General features: G+C 42.5%; 1 non-coding gene across 1 annotated transcript; it reads left to right on the forward strand.

Annotated features, from left to right (window-relative positions):
• The first annotated feature begins 11,747 nt into the window (after positions 1–11,747).
• LOC138990065 (U6atac minor spliceosomal RNA) lies at positions 11,748–11,870 on the forward strand. The gene has a single exon (XR_011466238.1). It is a non-coding gene; the product is annotated as a U6atac minor spliceosomal RNA (small nuclear RNA).
• Positions 11,871–22,454: the final 10,584 nt, after the last annotated feature.

A 22,454-nucleotide genomic window follows, 5' to 3' on the forward strand; every position in this document is an offset into this window, starting at 1 on the left:
TCCCAACCCAGGGATCAAACCCAAGTCTCCCACATTGCAGGCAGATCCTTTACCATCTGAGCCACCAAGGAAGCCCAAGAACACTGGAGTGGGTAGCCTATCCCTTCTCCAGAGGAACTTACCCGACCCAGGAATCGAACTGGGGTCTCCTGCATTACAGGCGGATTCTTTACCAGCTGAGCTACCTGAGAAGCCTGGCCTCTACCACTAGATGTCATTAACATAACTCTCTCCCGGTATAATGATCAAAAATGTCTCCAGACACAGTCCCCTGAGGACAAAGCATCCCTGGCTAAGAATCACTGATCTAAAGGAAGTGGTGTGCAAGGCAAATCTGAATGATGAGTGGTGGTTATCAGAAAAAGAATTGGAAGAGAGGTTTAGGCAGAAGATATAGCACAAAGGCCCAGAAGAGAGAGAGAGGGGGACAGGTTGGCAGTTCTTGGTAGCTGAAGATGATGCATTATGAATGGCTCTTAGAACTAGATATAGAGGGTTAGGAAAGGAAAGTCAAGAGGGGCAAGCAGGATCGTAATAAAAGGCCTGCCACTCTACATGTGGGAGATGGACTGTACCATAGTACAATCAGGAACTATTAAAAGGAGTCAGAGCATTTTCCTGGTAGTCCAGGGGATTAGAATCCGCCTGCCAATGCAGGGCACATAGGTTTGATCCCTGCTCTGGGAAGATCCCACATGCTGTGGAGCAGCTAAGCCTGTGTGCCACAACTACTGAAGCCTGTGTGCTCATGTTCTGCAACAAGAAAAGCCAGAGCAATGAGGAGCCTGTGCACTGCAACTAGAGAACAGCCTGCACTTGCCGCAACTAGAGAAAGCCCACATGCAGCAAAGAAGATGCAGTGCCCCAGCACAGCCAAAAATAAATTAATTTTTTAAAAAGAGAGAGAGAGAGAATGACAGGATCAGACTTGCATTTTAGAGTCCTCACTTTAGTCTCCACAGACACAGTGAATTAGAGAAGAACAAGACTGGGAACTAGCTAATACAATGTGCTCATGTTTTCTTTGCATAGTGATCACTTTCCCTTTTAACTAGAATCTTAACACTTAAAATTAAATGTGTGTCCTTCATATGTAAAAAGCTCTTCTGAATCAACATGAAAAAGATGATCACGCCAATAGCAAAAAGAGTGAACAAGCAATGCACAAAAAGGAAATATAAATGACAGATACATGTGAGAAATGAGCTACTTTCCCCAATGATCAAGGAAATGCAAATTAAATCATGAAATCTCATATTTTCCACATATCATACTGGCAAACAATTTTTGAAATTCTTATTGCAACTGAACATAGAACAACAGACTGGTTCCAAATAGGAAAAGGAGTACATCAAGACTGTATATTGTCAACCTGCTTATTTAACTTCTACTCAGAGTACATCATGAGAAACAGTGGGCTAGATGAAGCACAAGCTGGAATCAAGATTGCCGGGAGAAATATCAATAACCTCAGATATGCAGATGACACCACCCTTATGGCAGAAAGTGAAGAGGAACTAAACAGCCTTGTAATGAAAGTGAAAGAGGAGAGTGAAAAAGTTGGCTTAAAGCTCAACATTCAGACAACTAAGATCATGGCATCTGGTCCCATCACTTCATGGCAAATAGATGGGCAAACAGTGGGAACAGTGGCTGACTTTATTTTGGGGGGCTCCAAAATCACTGCAGATGGTGATTGCAGCCATGAAATTAAAAGATGCTTTACTCCTTGGAAAGAAAGTTATGAGCAACCTAGACAGCATAATAAAAAGCAGAGACATTACTTTGTTAACAAAGTTTCATCTAGTCAAGGCTATGGTTTTTCCAGTTGTCATGTGTGGATGTAAGAGTTGGACTATAAAGAAAGCTGAGCACCGAAGAATTACTGTTTTTGAACTGTGGTGTTGGAAAAGACTCTTGAGAGTCCCTTGGACTGCAAGGAGATCCAACCAGTCCATCCTAAATAAGATCAGTCCTGAGTGTTCATTGGAAGGACTGATGCTGAAGCTGAAACTCCAATACTTGGGCCACCTGATGCAAAGAACTGACTCATTCAAAAAGCCCCTGATGCTGGGAAAGATTGAAAGCGGGAGGAGAAGGGGCTGACAGAGGATGAGATGGTTGGATGGCATCACCAACTCAATGGACATGAGTTTGGGTAAACTCCGGGAGTTGGTGATGGACAGGGAGGCCTGGCGCACTACAGTCCATGGGGTCGCAAAGAGTCATACACGACTGAGCAACTGGACTGAACTGATTGCACTCTGTTAACGTGTAGAGAAATTGCGTTGCCTTAAACTGCAGAGCAGGGAAATTCTGGGGCAGTCCAGTGGTTAGGTCTCTGTTCTTCCACTGCCAGGAGGCCAGAATTCAACCCCTAGTCAGTGAACTAACATCTTACATGCCGTACAGCACAGCTGAAAAATAAATTAAAGTGCAGTGGGACTCTATATTGGTACTGCTTCACAAGAAAGCAACCAAGAAAAAAATAATAACGTTGAGTTTTATGAAGAATAACAAAGTATTGAAATGATCTAAACAGCCAGTAAAAAGAAGTTTAACCAAATTATAGCAATTCTGGGTGATAGAATACCATGTTTCCATTATTGTTGATATGGGAAAATATTTGACACAAGGCAAAAATAAAAAAACACTGACAACATTCAGTGTTAGTAGAAGACTAGAGAAGTGGAAAGAGAAGGCGATGGCACCCCACTCCAGTACTCTTGCCTGGAAAATCCCATGGACAGAGGAGCCTGGTAGGCTGCAGTCCATAGGGTCGCTAAGAGTTGGACACTACTGAGCGACTTCACTTTGACTTTTCACTTTCGTGCATTGGAGGAGGAAATGGCAACCCACTCCAGTGTTCTTGCCTGGAGAATCCCATGGACAGAGCAGCCTGGTGGGCTGCCGTCTATCGGGTCACACAGAGTCAGACACAACTGAAGTGACTTAGCAGCAGCAGCAGCAGAGAAGTGGAAGTGTGTTGCTGGCTACAACCCTGGGGTCACAGTGTTACTGGACCCAGTTCTCCAGGCTGAGTTGGCTTGCCTAAAAACTGGGGGTAAATTGAGGTACCTGAGTTTAGTCATCAGCCTCTGGAGTAAACTTATCACTAGTGCTTACTGGGCTGGCAGCACTGACCTCAAGGGCAGACATTATGAGCAGCTCATAAGGTCATAGCAGTCGTCCCCAAGCGTGATTCCCCTAAAGGTTGAGCCAGGCAGGGCCTTCTTATAGGTGCCACTTTGCCGTTCACTGGCATTTCCATTGGGAGCTTATTAGTAATCAGACTGTACATATCACTTAATCTTTTTTTCAAAAATTGTTTGGTATACAGGCCCTCAATTGCTTGGAGAAAAAATTGTTTTACCCTGCATTTGTGGCCATTTTTGATAAGACTGATACACCTTAAAAAGGATATAAAAAGTCCCCATAGCCACTAGTGCCTGACACATGTTAAGTGCCAGTGAATATTAGTTACATGAATGAGTGACGTGAATTAACTAGGACACTCTGTACCACATTCTAAACTTGTACGGAATTCAGGGAAGTGTGTCAACTTACACTTGGTGTGACTTAAGGACTCCAGAATGGCCCAATAAAATATTATCTTTCCTTAAAATTCACAGCTACGTAAAAGCATCTCATATTCTGGCATGCATTTATTGGATTTAAATCCAAGATGAGGCATTTCTTTCCCCCCCAAAAAAATTATCTTTCAGAAAAGAGGGTCAAGCGTTCAGTAACTTATCCAAAAATCACATAGCAAATAAATGTCAGTATCTGTATTTGAACTCAGCTTTATCTGAAATCAAACATCAGGTGAGTTTAGTAAACTTGTATAAGTAATATTTCAATTCCTGCTGCTGCTGCTGCTAAGTCGCTTCAGTCGTGTCCGACTCTGTGTGACCCCATAGACGGCAGCCCACCAGGCTCCCCCATCCCTGGGATTCTCCAGGCAAGAACACTACAGTGGGTTGCCATTTCCTTCTCCAATGCATGAAAGTGAGAAGTGAAAGTGAAGTCGCTCAGTCATGTCTGACTCTTCGCAACCCCATGGACTGAGCCTACCAGGCTCCTCTGTCCATGGGATTTTCCAGGCAAGAGTACTGGAGTGGGTTGCCATTGCCTTCTCCAAATTTATACACTAGCTGTACAAATTATCTGTCACTGATTACTATAGGATCTCGTCCAGTGTCATTTTATTATTTTACTTGTGTCCCTGACCCTACTTGCCAACTAAGTTTGGATTTTTTTGTTTCTTTTTTAATTAATTAGTTTATTTGGCTGCATCAGATCTTTGTTGCTGCACGCCCGCTTTCTCCAGCTAAGGTGAGTGGGGGCTACTCTTCGTTGCAGTGCAAGGGCTTCTCATTCCAGTGACTTCTCTTGTTGCAGAGCATGAGCTCTAGGCACACAGGCTTCAGTAGCTATGGCCCACAGGCTTAGTTGCTCTGAAACATGTGTGATCTTTCCAGATCAGGGATCGAACCCTTGTCCCCTGCATTGGCAGGCAGATTCTTAACCAGTGGACCACCAGGGAAGTCCCTTGCCAACAAAATTTGGAGTTCTAGAAGGGTAAGCAGCTTGCAAAAACACTAATTAATATTACTGCTATCAGAAACAAGCCAAAGAAAGCTTTATGTACATTATATTCATTGTAATATATGATGAAAAATGAAAAGATCTAAATTTCCAACTGTAGAGTTATCATTCATTGAATAATAATCCAGCCATTCAATGACATAACATTCAATCCTTAATTTAGTGAGTGTGTTTGGATGGTGGGGCTCCAATATATATATTTATATTGGATATATCTAGTTAAAGTATCCAGTAGCATGGGGAAATGCTTCTGATGCATTGTGACCTGTTGTAGAAACTTGGGATATCAAAAAAGGTCACTGTTCTTCTAATATTGAAATTAAGATGATCCAAGCCTCCATTTCTCTATTAAGAAACTCTCTTCCCTCTCTGGGCTCTTTTCTCCTATAATAAGTCTGACAACACCCAAGGGGTCAGTCTGGGTTGCTGTCACCCTGTGGCCAAGTCAGAGCTTGGACACTGTACCCCCAACTCACTCAAGGCTGAAAGACTCTATACTGAGTGCCTCAAAATTGTATCATCAGGCACTAAAATGTTTTGTAAAAAACCAAAGTCAAAAGAAGAGTACTATCCATATTTCCACCATCCAAAGACAACCATAATTAACAGTTGATGTATCTCATTCCAGGATTCTCTTCTACATACAGACTTTTTGCCAAGTTATTATTGCATGTGTATTAAAAAAAAAAAATCCCTCTATAGCTTCCAACCCTAGAAATGAGAGACGACAAAGGATTTACCCCACCATCTAAAGCATGTTGAGCTTCCATAGATTCCCACAAAATCTGAAGCAAACTTCTGCCCTCAATCCTAATAGGCCCCACGTGGTAAAACATGCTGAAGAAACTGGAGTCTTTCCCCAGTGGCCCTGGATTGATAGCAGTGCTGCCATTATTACTGCCCTTGTGTACACTGTCAAGCAATCCTCTCTCTCTGGACAGGATGACGCTCATCACACAGGCACCCATGTCATCCTTGGCCCCCAGTGTATTTTGAAAACTAAATTTCGAGCCATGATAAGACAAAGCTAAGATATCATTAGCAGTATTGTGTTCTTGTTGTTTGCTTAGAGGATACTTTATTAGCCTCCTTTGCAAAACTGAGAAGGCTGATGATGGAATATCCTAAGAATGGAAATAAAGCAAGCTAATGAGCCAAAGACTACTCTAAGAGATGAACTCAAGTTTTTCCATTATCTTCTGTTGTGATCTCACCTAAGCCAACTTGGTTGTTCGCAATTATTAGGTTCTTTCTAGTAAACACGGGCAGCATCCAGTAGCTAGAGGTGGGTGGGGTCTACAGATCTCTCCCCTTGCCATTTGATTGCTGCTCTTGTTTAGCCACTACGTCATGTCCAACCCTTTTGTGACCCCATGGACTGTAACTCTCTAGGCTCCTCAGTCCATGGGATTTCCCAGACAAGAATGTTGGAGTGGGTTGCCATTACTCTCTCCAGGGGATCTTCTGGACCCAGTGATTGAACCCATGTCTCCTGTGTCTCCTGCACTGGCAGGTGGATTCTTTACCACTGAGCCAACTGGGAAACCCCACCATTTGCTTACAATAAAATTAAGTCCCAGACAAAATTCCACCAATATACACTCATTCACTTAGCAAGCAAGCTCCAAAATGCTCACACAACAAAGTCTGTAAGCATGACATTCCAGCTCTCATCCCTGTAGAAAGTTTTAGGTTTGCCAAAGGAAGATGTAACAATAGACTAGCAGCAGGTTTCAGCTGATTTTATAATTAGATTTGTGGGACCAGAATTCTCTAATCAGTGGCTGGTACAGGATCATTTCCAAAGAAAACATCTGGCATCATTTGAAAAGGTGTGGACCACTGGACTATGTTCTTATGGTCTGTTATGCAAAGGGGGAGGGTCACTGCAATAGTTCCAACCAATCCACAGATCTTGAACACTATTTTTTTCACCTATAAAAAATAAAACCTCCAGTGTTTGTTACAAAGATAATTGAAGTCCACATCTGGAGTATTGGCTTCTAACTAACAAGAAGTTTTCAAAACACTAACTGCTTGCCCAGAAATGTATGCCCCCTCTTAGGGTAACAGACTGTACCTGAGATATAGGTCATATATACAAATACATACACATCACACATACCAACATGAGGATGCTTTTGTGGTGTGCAGACACAGAGAAGTAGATAGATATATAGATAGGTAGATGTAGATACAGATATAGCTATATGAATATATGTGTATGAGTATATATGTTATGTTCTGTTATGCAAAGGGGGAGGGTCACTGCAATATTTCTAACCAATCCACAGATCTTGAACACTGTTTTTTTCACCTACAAAAAGTAAAACCTCTAGTGTTGGTTACAAAGATAATTGAAGTCCATGTGTGTGAGTATATACATATATATGTATAAAGATATATAAGTATAAAATCAAGCTATTTGTATCAAAGTATTTTAAAGTAAATTATATGCAGCACAATATCACTCTCATTAAAAACAAAAAGGTTTTAAAATCCAGATAAAAGAAGGAGGTAGGTAGAATAAAACTTAAAGACTTCATTTCATTTTTAGGGATGAGTTTTAAACTCATTTCATTTGAAAGAAGTCTGAATACATTAGACATGTGGGGAAATAATCCCACTATTAGTATAATCACTTGTATCTGTCAAATGCGCCCTGATGTATAATACGCTTTCTTTTACTCCAGAGGACCCCAAAGAAACAAAAGTTCAGGCAAAATTTCAAAGGAAGGAGAAAGAATATTATTATCCAGGGTTGAATCCTGTTAAAACAAAAAAAAAAAGATACCCTCAAACCACTCAAAGGCCAATGATTACCATCCCATACGATGACGGAAGCTGTAGAGGAGAGACCAACAAGAGCAGAGTAAGGAGGAGCACCCATGGCTGCTGGGTAACCAGGAAAAAACCCAAGCAATCACACTGGAGCTGGGTCCTGCAGGAGACATTTGTCTGGCCAAGACAGGATGTCCACCTTGACTTCCCAGTCTGGCAAATGAGGAAGATAGAGTTCCTATCTCTCAGAGGAGTGAGAATTAACAGACAAGGTGTGTTTCCATCCTGGCATGTGGTATCCACGTGCAGGAATCCATCTTGTAAAATCAAGAAGCAGGCTGCAAAGAGCTCTGCACTGAGTCACAAGCCTTGGGTCCCAACCTCAGCTCAACCCCACTAGTCACATGACACGAGGTTGGTCTCTTCCTCTCTCTGCACCTTAGTACCACACGTCTAAAATAAAGTCTGTGACACTGTTCTGCTGCCTCCCATGAGGACCAAATGACACCCAAGATTGGAAAGTGCATTGAAGAGTTAAGGACTTGGCAAACAACAAGCTTTTCCTTTCATCACAAATAGAGGACACATTTTTTAAGTTCAGTTGGGCTACAGAAAATTCAGGGTAGAAGGGAGAAGCATCAAAAATCTGTTCATGGACTTCCAAGGCCAAGCCTTGATCTTCACGTTCCCCTGCCCCCTTTGACAATGCTCCAGACTTTATAACTGGGCGTTGAAAAGACTGAGGCAGTCTGTGTCCTTTGGACTCCAAGGTCAACTGGAGTCTCTCTCACTGTTGAAGCTCTGGCATGAGGGTCACCCATGTCCATCTCCAAGATAGAGAGAAAAGCCAGTTCTAGAGCTAGGGCGACCTCCCCATTCTGTGCACAGAGCCAAGAGTCCTGATGAGGGCTCTCCACTAAGGGTAAGCAGTCAAAAGTGATGCCCCATGTCACTTAGTCCCTCAATCCTCACTTTAAGGCCAAATTAAAAGTCTTCAAGGTGGATCCTTGATCAGAAGGATAATGTTGTTTAATTGACAAGGCTGTTTTTCACAAACAGTTGGTTCTTCCCCAAGGGGCAGCTGTTTAAAAGCAGTCCTGCTAAAAGGAGAGTCTCTTGAATTTAAATGTCAACATCACGAGCACTGGGTTCTGGGCTCCGTCAGGTACCAGGGGCCTGGCTGGCCTCACAGCTCATTTAGGATAAATAGATGCTTGAAACTAAACCAGGTCTCAACAAAGCATCCTGTATGGGGTCTCCCTTATGCTGGTCATCAGTGATGTGAGAGTAATAATGGATCACCATTCATGATATGAGGCTGCTGCTGATGGTTCACTCCTGGAACAAGCATTTATTGAACACCTATAGTGTGCTGGCACTAGACTAGTCCCTGAGTCAGCCACCAAAAATGAATAAGATGTCATCCTGGTCCTCAGAGAGGTCAAAATCAAGGAAGGAAACACAGGAAAATAAACAGATATCAATGTCCCCTTAGGAAGGCTTCCAGGAGTGCATGGGAGCCTGATTCTCCTACAGTTGGGGGTGGTGAAGGGAGTGGACCAGAATGCCCAGTCACTATGCACACAATCCTCCTAGAGTCCTTGTTAAATGCGGATCTGACTCAGTGGGTCTGAGGTGGGGCCTGAGATTCTACATCCCTAACAAGATCCGGGAGATACTGAGAATGACGCTGGTGCACAGACCACACTCTGAGCCGTGATGTTCAAGAGAAATCTGATGGCTGAGCCAAGTCTGAAGAATGAGCCAAAGTCAGCCAGGGTAAGAGGAAGTTGGGGGTGGCCTGGGGGCGTCTCATGGCTCAGGTAAACATCAGGAGGGGTGGAGGGCTCAGGGAAGTACAAGGCCTTCAGTTTTGCTTGTGGGAAGTGGAAGGAAAACCTGGAGAGGAAGACAAGGGAAAAGGCATAGGGGCATTTGGTCTTTATGGAAAAGATGGTGGGGACCATTTAAACATGTTTGAGCTGGGAAGAGCTATGGTCAGATGGCATTTTTAGAAGATCTCTTAGCCAAAAGTACAGGAAGTGGACTAGCAAGAGTTAAGATGAGAGGGAGGGAGCCAAGAAGGAGGTTGTTTCTGCATCACAAACAGAGAATGAATCAGGAGGTGTCAGAAGACAACATCAACAGATAGCATTTCTCCACAGCTTCAAATTAACCTTCTCCAAATTCACTTTGGTCAATGGCTGTCCAGTGCCCTCAAGCTGATTTTCAGACTCTCTGTCTGGCTTTCGAAACACACCACAACTTTCATCCATATCTCCACTAGATACCCCACGACTCAGAATGAACACCCATCTGCTGCCCTCCCATGACCCACTGGGCTGATGTTCAGACCTTCCAGCTCAGCCTCACTGCCATACTTAGCTCTCACTGTTCACCTCACCTGGAGAGTCCCAGAGGCTCCTCTCTGCCTGGAAGCACATGCCACTGTGCTTCCAGGCCCCACAGTTGCTGTTGTTCAGTCTCTTAAGTCATGTCCAAGTCTTTGCAGCCCCATGGACTACAGCACTCCAAGGTTCCCTGTTGCTCACCATCTTTCAGATTCTGCTCCAACTCATGTCCATTGAGTCAGTGAAGTGAAGTGAAGTCGCTCAGTCATGTCCGACTCTTTGCGACCCCATGCACTGCGGCCCACTAGGCTCCTCCGTCCATGGGATTTTCCAGGCAAGAGTACTGGAGTGGGTTGCCATTTTCTTCTCCAGAGGATCTTCCCCACCCAGGGATCGAACCTGGGTCTCACACATTGTAGGCAGATGCTTTACCATCTGAGACACCAGGGAAGTCTTATTGAGTCAGTAATGCCATCCTACCTTCTCATCCTCTTTCATACCCTTCTCCTCCTGCCCTCAATCTTTCCCAGCATCAGGGTCTTTTCCAATGAGTTGGCTCTTTGCATCATTTGGCCAAAGTATTGGAGCTTCAACTTCAGCATCAGTCCTTCCAATGAATATTCAGGGTTGATTTCTTTTAGGATTGACTGGTTTGAACTCCTTGCTGTCTAGGGACTCTAAAGAATCTTCTCCAGCACCAAAGTTCAAAAGCATCAATTCTTCAGCATTCAACCTTCTTTATGGTACAAGTGTCACATCCATACACATTTGCAAAGCTTCCCCTGACTGTTTCAGCCCCACTAGTCTGAGTAACATACGGCCTGCTTCATTCTATTTGTGCTCAATCCCAGAGGGCTCTGTAACTTTAATGCCCTCTTTTATTTTCTTTTGCTTTTAATAAAATTGCTCATCTTTCAGAAGTGTCCCTGTACCTGTTCAGTTCAGTTCAGTCACTCAGTCATGTCTGACTCTGTGACCCCATGGACTGCAGCACACCAGGCCTCCCTGAGTTTACTCAAACTCATCTCCATTGAGTTGGTGATGCTATCCAACCATCTCATCCTCTGTCATCCCCTTCTCCTCCTGCCCTCAATCTTGCCCAGCATCAGGGTCTTTTCAAATGAGTCAGCTCTTCGCATCAGGTAGCCAAAGTATTGGGGTTTCAGCTTCAACATCAGTCCTTCCAGTGAACACCCAGGACTGATCTCCTTTAGGATGGACTGGTTGGATCTCCTTGCAGTCCAAGGGACTCTTAAGAGTCTTTTCCAACACCACAGTTCAAAAGCATCAATTCTTCAGTGCTCAGCTTTCTTTACAGTCCAACTCTCACATCCATACATGACTACTGTTTCATGGATTAAATAAGAATAATAAAGGGAAATCTGTGCACCCTCCTTTTGGGTTCAGAAAGAGACATCACCACATCACCAAGATATCTAGAGCTCCCATATGCTCCTCCTCGGTGGCCCTGTTGTTTTTTTGTTTTGTTTCTGTTTTTTTACTGTGGCCATTGCTAACGCAACATAACCCAAAATAAGACCTGAGGAACAGGAGTAGTCTTCTCCATCCTTTGGTTATTCCATAGCAATTGTCACAATACTTTCTATACTAAAACTCTGGGCATGCAACCAGCCAGGGTGACTATACTTGTGGGAAAATGAAAATGAGTATTTTAAATCAGGTCTGCCTGGAATAATCCCAGGCACAGAGTCACCAACCCCTTAGCATTTAGCAGACTATCCAGGATGAGACAGGCCTTCAGTGAACATTCATCTAATTGAATTCTGGTTTTCCTTCATCCAGTGGATGGAATATAGATTCCAGTCAATGTCAGACATAAAAATATTACACAAAGCAAGAGATTCTGAAGTAGGACTCAGCCACTCTCACCACAAAGTGTGCATTTACACCCACTGGGGTCTAGAAAGAAATACTCAAACAACTTCTGTTTGTACTTAGGTTTTTCTCAACCTTTTAAAGTTTTAATTTAGGGTATATGTCTTCTATGTGTTGTATGAAAGGAGAAAAGATTAGCATTCCCCTTGACTAGGATGGAAGAAGCTCTCTGGCCTGACAACATGCCTTTGGTTAAGGCATTGCCACCTACTTCATGGCATCTAACTCTTGTTTGGAGGTATCCCTGGTGGCTCAGATGATAAAGAATCTGCCTGCAATGCTGGAGACCCCTGTTTGTTTCCTGGGTCAGGAAGATCCCCTGGAGAAGGGAATGGCAACCCACTCCAGTATTCTTGCCTGTTTTGAAATGCTCGTGGATGGGGGTGGGGAGAGCCTGGGGTGGAGTGAGGGGAGCAGAGCCAGGGAGGAAGTTTTGCTGGGCCCCGTGCTGTCTTGAGCTGCTAGCCCCGATTCTGGGGGCCCCTACTTGCTCTGGTTTCCCCTATGGGCCTCTTTATGAGACCCGAGAGCTTTGCTCTGTGGTAGCCCCTTCACAGGAGAAGGCAATAGCAACCCACTCCAGTACTCTTGCCTGGAAAATCCCATGGATGGAGGAGCCTGGTGGGCTGCAGTCCATGGGGTGGCTAAGAGTCGGACATGACTGAGCGACTTCACTTTCACTTTTCACTTTCATGCGTTGGAGAAGGAAATGGCAACCCACTCTAGTGTTCTTGCCTGGAGAATCCCAGGGACGGGGGAGCCTGGTGGGCTGCCATCTATGGGGTCATACAGAGTCGGACACAACTGAAGTGACTTAACAGCAGCAAGAAGATGAAGATGGAAGAAGTCAACTGGACCTGGGCTTTTAATCTTGGTCACAGATGTTTCCTGTTCATTACAAACTCACAGCAGTCATTTAACATGGTTCTTTTATTCATACCTGGCCTTCTTTCCGCAGCAAAGAAGGGGATTACCTACCTGACAGATGCATAAGAAGCTCCTGACCCTCAAAGACGGCTCCCCACCCTCCCAGATGACTGAAACTGCTCTCTGAAGGAGACGGTCCTACAGCTAAGTTAAGGAATGTGATTTTGAATGTAACCTATTAAATTTGCACTAAGTTGTAAATGACAGGTGCTTGGTACTCTCTAGAGAACTAGTTTTGCTAGAGAGAAAGATAGGAAAGAAGGTAACACCAGAGAACTGACCTATTAGTAGAACTGATCTATTAGTACCTACGAGTGAAACGAGTGGGTCTTATGGATGCAAAAGTAGCCTTGGAAAGGAGACATCACCAGGCCACTGGGCCAGGGAAGGAACGTTGAACTTGTCCATTTTGCCAAGGGCTATTTTAAACCCAGCACCTGCCCCCTGGCCTCAAACACTTTGTTACTATCAAGAATGTTAGTGCTAGAAGAAAGTAGGGAGAGATCCCTGGGGTAGGCTAGACCCCAGCCTCCTAACTGCTGGTCCAAATTCTCCTCCAATGAGCTTTCAACACACCTGGTGATTGAGATGAGTAAACAAAAAGAGATTAAAAACTCAAGCCCATTATCCATCTTGAAAAACTAGCTCAATTCTATGCTCTAACTATTTTGAACCGCTTAGCTCATCTCTCCCCTCTGGGGTTTTGATTATACATTCTTGGCACTTCTCAGAGTGATGCCAGAAGTGGGGAGGCAGTCGAGATGATTCTCATCCATATCCCATCCCAGAGGTGAGCCTGGGAACAATGCACTGTTGTTTTACTGGATAAAATAAGACAGAGACTTCACTTACACTGCAAAACCTGGGGTTAAATGTCCTGTGACAATTTGGGGGAAAGATAGAAAAAAGCAATACCCAAAGGTACCTTCCTGCTTGCCAAGGTTGAGAAAGTGGAACAGTCAGACACTCACAGAGTATCCAGGCACAAACAGTGTATTGGTTTAACGGCAACTTACAGAGGGGTGATTAGCTCAACAATAGGAGTTTCTATAAATATTTTATTTCATTTTAAACAATTCTACTTTAAAATTACTGATATTAAAACTGTTAAATGCAGATCATGAGCCGTATTTTAAATATGTAAAGATATCCTTCTAATACATTGACTTTTGAAAACAATTCTAATATATATATATAATACATATATACGTAGAGTTAGCTAGCTAGGGATGCCAAAACAAAGGGTCACAGTCTAGCCTGCTCAAATGACAGTAATTTATTTCTCCCCCAGTTCTGGGAGCCAAAAGTTTGAGATCAAGGTATCTGCAGAGTCGGTCTCAGAGGCCTCCCTCCTTGGCTCATAGATACCTGTCTCACGCGATCTTCCCTCTGTGTGTATCTGTCTCCATGTTTCCTCTTTTCACAAGGACACCAGTCATATTGGATTAGGGCCCATCCTAATGACCCTCACTGAAAGATCCCAACTCCTCCTTCTGAGGCATGGGGGCTAGGACTTCAACATTTGAATTTTAGGGGGACCCATTTCAATCTGAATACAGTGTACTGTGCGTAGACAACTGAGCATCTTTTCCCTAATTGTCACAAAGCTTCCTATAAAACCTGAGTGTGAGGCATGGACTGAGTTTCTAGCCAAATTATTGCATCACATCCTTAATAGAAATGAAGAGGGTCTGCAGATTATAATCTAGACTTCTTATAAAGGATAACACACACACATGGTATTAGGATAATTTTCCTCAAAGGAACAGCTACTCTTTAATTCTGAACATTTTAAGACATCCAGAATCACTTTCCCTAAGCAATTATGATTTTACAAAATGCTGTCAAGACCATTGCAAAGTTTTACTGCCCAGACAGAGCTAAATGCCTGGAGCTTTCAGCGGTGATTTATTATTTACTCTGGAGGTAGGTTGCTAAGCAAGATTTATTCAGTAAGAACAGAGCCATCCATAACAGTACAATATATGTTTGACTGCAAGGGAGATTCTTTTTCACCATTCCTCCAGAGAGTGTGCCCTCCATAAGAAAAAAATATATATCTTTATGTAAGTTTTCATCCTTTTGTGAAATCAAGGGTACCAGTATGGGTTTAACAAACCAGTTTGACTTCACATGTTCTCATTTGAATTTTAGCTCTGAGAAATTTTCAGAATAAAAGCAATGGGAGAACAATACCCAAGTTCCTTGATGGAATCTGCTGGGTATTTGCTTTACCTACATGGGGCTTTTATTTCCTGAGGAGTTGTTTCATTGCACTACAGTGGCCTAACTCACATATTCATACCAGCTTGCAGCAACTCCAGATTCCTAGGGAAAAAAGAGCACTAATAATGCATATTTGCCAACTTGGGTTTTCAGAATTGGTAACAAGGACTAGAGACCAATTGCTGGCCTGCTTCCGCCCCCTAGTGATCATAACTGCTGCTTTTTGCTAAAGACAAGAGAACTGAGGACCAGTGAAATAAGCTGCTGCCTATGTCCCCCACTTTAGCAACCTATTCTCCAGATACGCATGGCCCTCCAGCTGCCCTTCCACCAATCTCAGAAAAGGGAAATGATCAACTCATTCACATTAAGGTGTCCAGGACTGAAAACTTCCCTTCACCCCAGACTATGCCTTTTAACAAAAGCACTGAACCAAAAAGGCAATGCTGCTAAACCCAACAGAATAAATCGCCAGTGGTGGAAATCTAGAAAATTAAAAAATTTAAAATAAAAAAGACTTTTTTCCCCTAGGCCTTTTTGTCTTTGTGTTTTGGAGGAACGTTTTTGAAAAGTTATCTAGTGCCTCAATTTCTTCAAGGAATTACAGCCTTTTCTATAATCTGGAGGAGAGGAAAAAAATTATCAGAAGACCCAGGAAAATGTTCCCTTTCCCCGACTTCTCTCCTCCGTCATCAGCTGCTCACACCCCTGTCCCTGGCTGGAAGGTCGGTCTGGATGGCAACCACGTCCAACAGGGCAGCTCACCCCCAGACACAAAGTGGGTGGAAACATGAGTGAGAAATGTTTGGTTGGACTCCAACCACCCTCCCCTAGCTGCTCCCAGCATCCCCACTGCAGTTCCTCAGTGGGTCAGGGAGTTCTTCAGGCAGGTGGCCAATCCCCATGAATATCTTTTGATCTGGAAAGTAGGGTTAAACAATGAGAGTTAGACTAGGAGACAGATTCTTGGAAGCTTGAGAGGCCCCGGGCAATGTTTCTGAACTCTGGCTTGAATGGGTCATTCATCAAGCCCTTCCCAAGTGTTGGAAATAGGCCTCTCCCCTACCAGGAGCAACGCCAGAGGGTCACCCCTGCCACCAGTGCCCAAGTTCAACCTAGATGGAACCAGGAAGAAAAGGGAGAGAATGCAGAGAGGAGGGCTGCTTTGTGTTGTGGGTGTAGCTTGCTGAGAAGCCACAGGGACCCATAGTGCCTCCAATCTGCCATCACCAACTCCCCCAAACACAGAGTCTGCGGAAGTAGGAGCTGGTGGAGCGAGACTGGTGCCTGGAGTCAAAGGGCTGGTTTCAGCGCACAGTCTCAACTCCGTGAAGTACTGTGACATGGATAGAATCTGGTGTCAGGCAGACCTGAGTTTGAATCCCAGCTCTGCCATTGGGTAGCTGTGTAGACTTTGATGACTTTTATGCCATCCTTTAATTGTCAGCTCAAACATTACACCCTCAGGGACAACCTCTCTGGCCCCACAAATCAGATCAGATCCCCCTTACATAAACTTCTTAATCCCTAATAATTTTTATTTATCACATGTATCACCATTTGTAAGTTTATCATTTATGTGTGAGATGATTTGTCTAATTTTTCCCATACTGCATTCTAAGCTCAAAGTGGGCAGAGAGCTCATCTCTTCAATTTACCACCTTTTCCCCAGGACTAGAACATAGAATAACTTCAATAAGGATTTGAGAAATGAATGAGCCATCCTGAGCCTTTATCATCTATAAAATGGGATGATAGTACCTTCCTTGTAAGTTTAAAGTGAAGATTTAATGAATATATTTGTGAAAGTTCTACCCTGTGTCTGACAAGGAGTAAGGCTCAGAAGGGGGTCATTCCTTTGGCACTTTCTCTTCAAAGGCCTACCATATGTAGGTGGACAGTTGTCCCTAGCCACCAGAGGTGCCACTGAGCAGTGAACTGAGCCAAAATAGAAAACCGGAGACCTGAACAATCCACAGATTCCATCAAAAGTCCCTGAATAATCAAAAGTAGTTGGCACATTACAATTCATCACCTCTTCCCTCTACGTGTCCCTTGATGGCAGGAAAAGTTATCTCCAGCTTCACTCTCCTTTCCATCCCAGACAGAGAGTAGCCAGAGGGACTGTAAATTCATTCCTAACATTTTCAGTTGTTTGAGTTATGTTCTACAAGAATTAAGAAGGTGACTTTAAAAACATGAAGGAGAAATAAAGGTTGCACTTCCCAGAGCAGAGTACAGGTGTAAAATGAAACTGAACTTTTAATATGAAACCGCTCTGGAGGAGAAAGGACTAAGAATATTTTTATAGAATACTTGCATTATGGGTAATTTTTTTAAATCCAGAGTTCAACTTGCATGACATTGAGGCATAAGTCTACCACTTAATGACATTTATAACTCTGTAACAATACATTTTGTATAAATTACTGCTGAGGCTTAACATTTCTGATTATGATATATAGAATAAAGTGATGTCATAAAGGCAAAGTTTGTAAGTTACGATCTGTCCTGTTGCTTTAAATAAGAGGATTTCTAGAGACAATCGCCTTGATGAATATAAACTCAAATGAACCTTGAATCTCTTCAATTATTCTTATTTAGAATTCATTTTCCTTTGAACTTTCATTTAACTCAAAGCATAATCGTTCCCTTATAAATCAAGTGAGAGCTTGTCTTTCCTGCAATAACAAGTATGCTTTAAATAATGAAGCAACACCTATGATCATAAAAGATAACGTTTCAATGCACCAAAATACAAAAGGTAAAGAGATTTATTATCTTAGTTCAGTAACGATGAGTTGAATATTTTTGTAGCAACAGACATCTCTATTTCAGATAACACTTTTTATTTGACTTTTTAGTGTATTTTCATTCCCATAAGACTGGGTGCCTTATTATCAATGAGAGAAACCCATGATGCAACACACAATGCTGCTGGTGACTGAGAAGGTCAGCTCTCTTTTTATTCAGTTTCCTGAGTAGGTTAATGAGTATAAATATCTCTCAACCTCCCTGGCCCTCTTTTCCTTTATGAAAGAGCTGGCCTGATCATCCTAAATTCATCCCAAACTCCAAAGGAAAAGACTCTATGAACATAATTCTCATAATAGAATTATGGTGAGGAATAACTAAGTTAATGAAGGTGAATATACTTTAAAAGGCATAAAAGTGCTATATATATCATTTGATGGTTTTCACTCTGTACTTTGTAAATACTTCTACACATCTACTATGTGAGCTATGCTATTCAATATAACATAGATATCTCTGGGGCATCTCCAGGGTAGTACAGGTGAAAAAGTGTGATGAAGAGGGTCTTCTGGAGTTGCCATAATAAATTGTCTTGGATGATATGGGAACCCCATATTATAACAGGTCAAGTGGCCAAACTATCCCAAACAAGTACCTTTCACCCCATTGAAAAATCTCACCAGCAGACAAAACCCAGAACTAAGCAGGTAGTCTGGGTGGTTGAATGACTCTCTTCCTATTATCTCTTTATGCATTTCATCTTCAAAGCATTGTGATCTGTCTTCAATACACCCTCGGGTGTGGGATTTACATTTTTAATATTGGCGTTTATGACGTGGTGCTTTTTCCTGGTTAATTGGTATCAGAGCAAAATGTTTGCCTCTCTCTTGAAATAAATCTCTTCAAGAGCTTCAATCACACATTCTTTTGTTCTATCCCTCATTTGAAATGGGCTCTATAAAGCCACTACATAATCTTTTGCCTCTCACATTTTTAAATCTGGGGGTTTATGCTTTAATAGCTTTGATGTGTATACTCTTTAGCCTGTTACTTAAACCGTGTTCCTCCCTGCCTGACACCCCACTCCCCCTCAGCCTTACAAGCCTGTACCCTCTGAGGCTGAAAGGATTTATTTATCATCCAGAATGTTTCCATAATTTTGGAAGCATATGTTTCGAAATTACATTCCAATATCTCATACTATGTTCTTTGTCTTGCATCTGTTCTGTAAAAACAAATAAAACGCACATAATTATATTCCAATGGCTGCAGAGCCTATGTTTCCCGCAAGAGTTGGTTCTTCCACAAACCGTAAGAGTCACACAACAAAGGCACTTACACCCCCCTGCGACGTCATCCAAATCTCATTCTTGTGTTAATTAGAGCTAACCAGTGATAATAGTAAACTTCCACCACGTAACTGGGAAACTTTGACTCCTTTCCAAAGCTATTTCAGTTTTACAGGATAATCTCTTTATTGAAAATTAGCTAGTGTTGAAAAACCAAAGACATAATACTCAACCATGCATGGACAACAACTTAGTAATTTTTTATCCTTTCTGGTTGTGACTTGCATTAAACATACTTTAAAAAATGCACTTCTCTCCCTGAAACATATTGGTGGAAAGATAGTAAGTCAATGCACAACAAAAAAGACCCTCCAAAAAACCAAAAAAATAAACCTGAATGAAATATAGAGAAATACTAGGCCAAAATATATTTCTTTTTTTCTATAAGTACCCCACCACACACCAGCTTTCTCCTGCTCAAGTCTTTCCCACCGCAAAAACATTCACACACACACACACAGACCATTTAAAACATAGAAGCCCAATCATCTTACATCCACCATTTGACTAGAATGTTTGATGTCAAAATTAGATTAATTAGCATTAAGACACTTGAAAAAGCCCTTCAGAACTGAAAACTACTATTCAGCCTATTTATTAGAAACAAAATTTCCCCACTGAAATGCTCTCTCTCCTCAGGGTTCCACCCGTGTTACCATGATCCTTGTACTCTTTAGGTAATAAAAGAAATTCTGAAACTGAGAAGAGAGAGAAACCTGATGCCTGCAGTGGTATGCCGGTAGATATTTAACAACCAGCTTGAGTGAGGGAAAAAAAAAACTGACTTGTAGCATTTGTTAATTTCCACGATATGAATTCCTCCATCACAGCCAATTTCAAGCTACCACTGGGATGCTGCTGAAGTGCAGAACTGGGAATACCTATGCATGGTTGGTTCTTACCAGGTGGTTGGAGCTGGTTCCACCAATGGATGTCTGTGACTCCAGACTGAGAAATATGCCCAGCACCTTTCACATCTGGCAGCGGTTCTAGAGATAACTCTTGTCATTTGCCCTCAACCGATCTGTTTCTAGAATGATTTTCAGACGTTCCTGCCAATATCCTGGGCTAAAAGGCACTTTATATTGACATGAGATCATAGGTGGGGAGGCTAGTCTTAGTTACTGAGTTCAGTTGATAGATAACGAAACCCATGTAAATCCTGGCCCCGACGTGATCCAGTCCCAGCATAAAGATATATTCAAAGAAAACACAAAGATGACTCCAGAAGTCTTGAAAAACAATATCAGTGTGGGATTTTCTTATAAAGTTTTATGCCGGTGTTTCACCCAGAAATCTTCCCAATCAACCCTCCTTAGCCATCTTATAGTTTTACAGTTACAGTAGAGGCTGAACACAAACACACACACACATTCTTTCTCTCTCCCACGTTCTCCCTCTCCATGTCACACACATGCACCGATTCTACCTCTTAAGCCTATCACCCCCGCCCTTTACTGCAATTGCCCTTCACTTATGTACCACACTCAGTACCCCGACTGCCCCTCAACAGGCACAGGTCCCTGGGTAGTACCATTCTCCTCCCAATCTGACTGCTTTTCTCCAAATCTAGTGACTCATACTCTCTATTCCATTACAGTAACACAAGGTATTTGTCAGTGTGACTTTTGCAGCATCACAGTTCTAATAAGAAGGAGCATTTATCTTTTCCTCTCTATAATATTTGAGTTCCTTATGTCTAGAGACTCAGGAAAGTCGTGCAAACGAGAGTCAAACCAGGCTGGAGGGCACAAGGACGTTCTTCTTAACCACCATACTCTGCTAATTCTCTGTCTAAAGAGAAGTCACTGAGGATCCTTGGCCAAGTCAAACTTCCTGTGCCTCAGTTTCCTCACCTGTAAAATGGAGCTTATAATAGTACCTACCTCATAGGGGATAGAGGGGAATTAAATGAGTTAATATATATACAGTGCTTAGAACAGTGCCTGGCACATAATAAGAGCAATTATGTTAGCCAAGTACCAACTAGTAATGTTAACCAGTACTCAGCTCTGCACAGCCTCTAGAATCCCACAACCTTTGCAGAGTATCTTCTCATAGGGTCCCAGAGAGGCAGCAAGTTTTTTAATAAAGGGTCAGATAGTAAATACTTTAGGCTTTACAAGCCACACACAGCCTCTGTCACACAATCTTCTTAGGGTTTTTAAGTCTTTAAAAATGTAAGAGACACAAGTGTGTCAATCACACATTCCCTCCGCAGGTGTTCACTTATCACTTATTATGTGCCAGGTACCTTTCTGGATGCTGAAGCTGCAAAGATAAAGAAGTTAGCATTCAACCTTTGGGAAGGGATGCTCATAGCCTGATACAAAGACAATCATAGTACCATGTGTGTGAGTGCTTAAAGGAAGGGATGTGCTCTGGTTAGGGGAAGGTGATTGATGAGAAAGGTGTCCAAAAAGGAAAAGACCACTTGAGCTGTACCTTGAAAGATACAAGGAATTCACTCGGCACACAGAGACATAAGAGCAAGGAGGTCTTCAGGAAAATTACAGTTTCTGGAATCAAAGGAGGCCCGTGACATCCTATAAGGTCAGTGCAAGCCAGATCAGGAAGTTAGATACCCTCACACTCACTGAGGCACTGAATTTTATTCTGTAGGCCTCTCGTTTCAAGCTCTTCAGCACAGAAAAGTTGTCTTCAGGCAGTTTCTTCATTCAAAGCCCTGGATTCATGGAAAGCAAACCTGGTTGAAGCTGAATTGTAAATTCAGAGCCCCTCTCTCCTGCTGGCCTCCTGCACCAGAAGCTGATCAGGGCAACCTCTGTGACCCCTGGCAGCACAGCTGGAAATCCACTGCTCCTGGCAATGGGCAGTAAGCTCAGTGTCCAGGAAAGTCCTGCGGCTCCACTTAAATTCTTCTGAAGTCAATAAAATGCCATATATCTGTATCTATTTTCATCCTGAGCAGACATCCCATTCTTCCCCAGCAGCACCTCTGCTTTGCTGGCTGCAGACCTTCTCCGTGCATCTTAACAATTACACACTGTCTTGGGCCATTATCTAATTGTTTCTTGAGTATGTTTTCTCTCCATCTAGACGAATTGGCCTAAAGATAAGAAGTGTATCTTGCTTCTCTTGTATCGCACTCAATGAGGAGATGCTATTGAAGGAAAGAGCTCTTCTGACCCCAAGATACTGAGACTCCTTATAGGAGGAAAGTGTTTTCAAGCAGAAAAGAGCAGTAACACAAGGAAACATCTCCCAAGATAAGCATTAACTTTGTGCATGGAGTATTTAGTGGGGAGGTGTTTATGTGTTTTAAGACTGAAGGATTTTAATAATGTTTTGATTAGAGTCCTCAGTTCACAAAACATTATTGCTTTGGGTTAGGGTTCTAATTTCTATTTAATTAAATTCATCAATTTTCCAATTACAGTTTGTATAATTGAGGTTTTGCTTAAGAAATATTTTCCCATTCCTATGTTCCAAAGATGTTCTCCTATGTAATGTTTTACAAGTTGTATTGTTTTACCTTTAATGATGTAGCATCAATAACTGTATATGGTGTGAGCCAGGGAGCTGTTTAACCCATTCCAGT

This window comes from Bos mutus, chromosome 11 (assembly GCF_027580195.1).
Source record: "Bos mutus isolate GX-2022 chromosome 11, NWIPB_WYAK_1.1, whole genome shotgun sequence".
Classification (NCBI taxonomy): Eukaryota; Metazoa; Chordata; class Mammalia; order Artiodactyla; family Bovidae; genus Bos; species Bos mutus.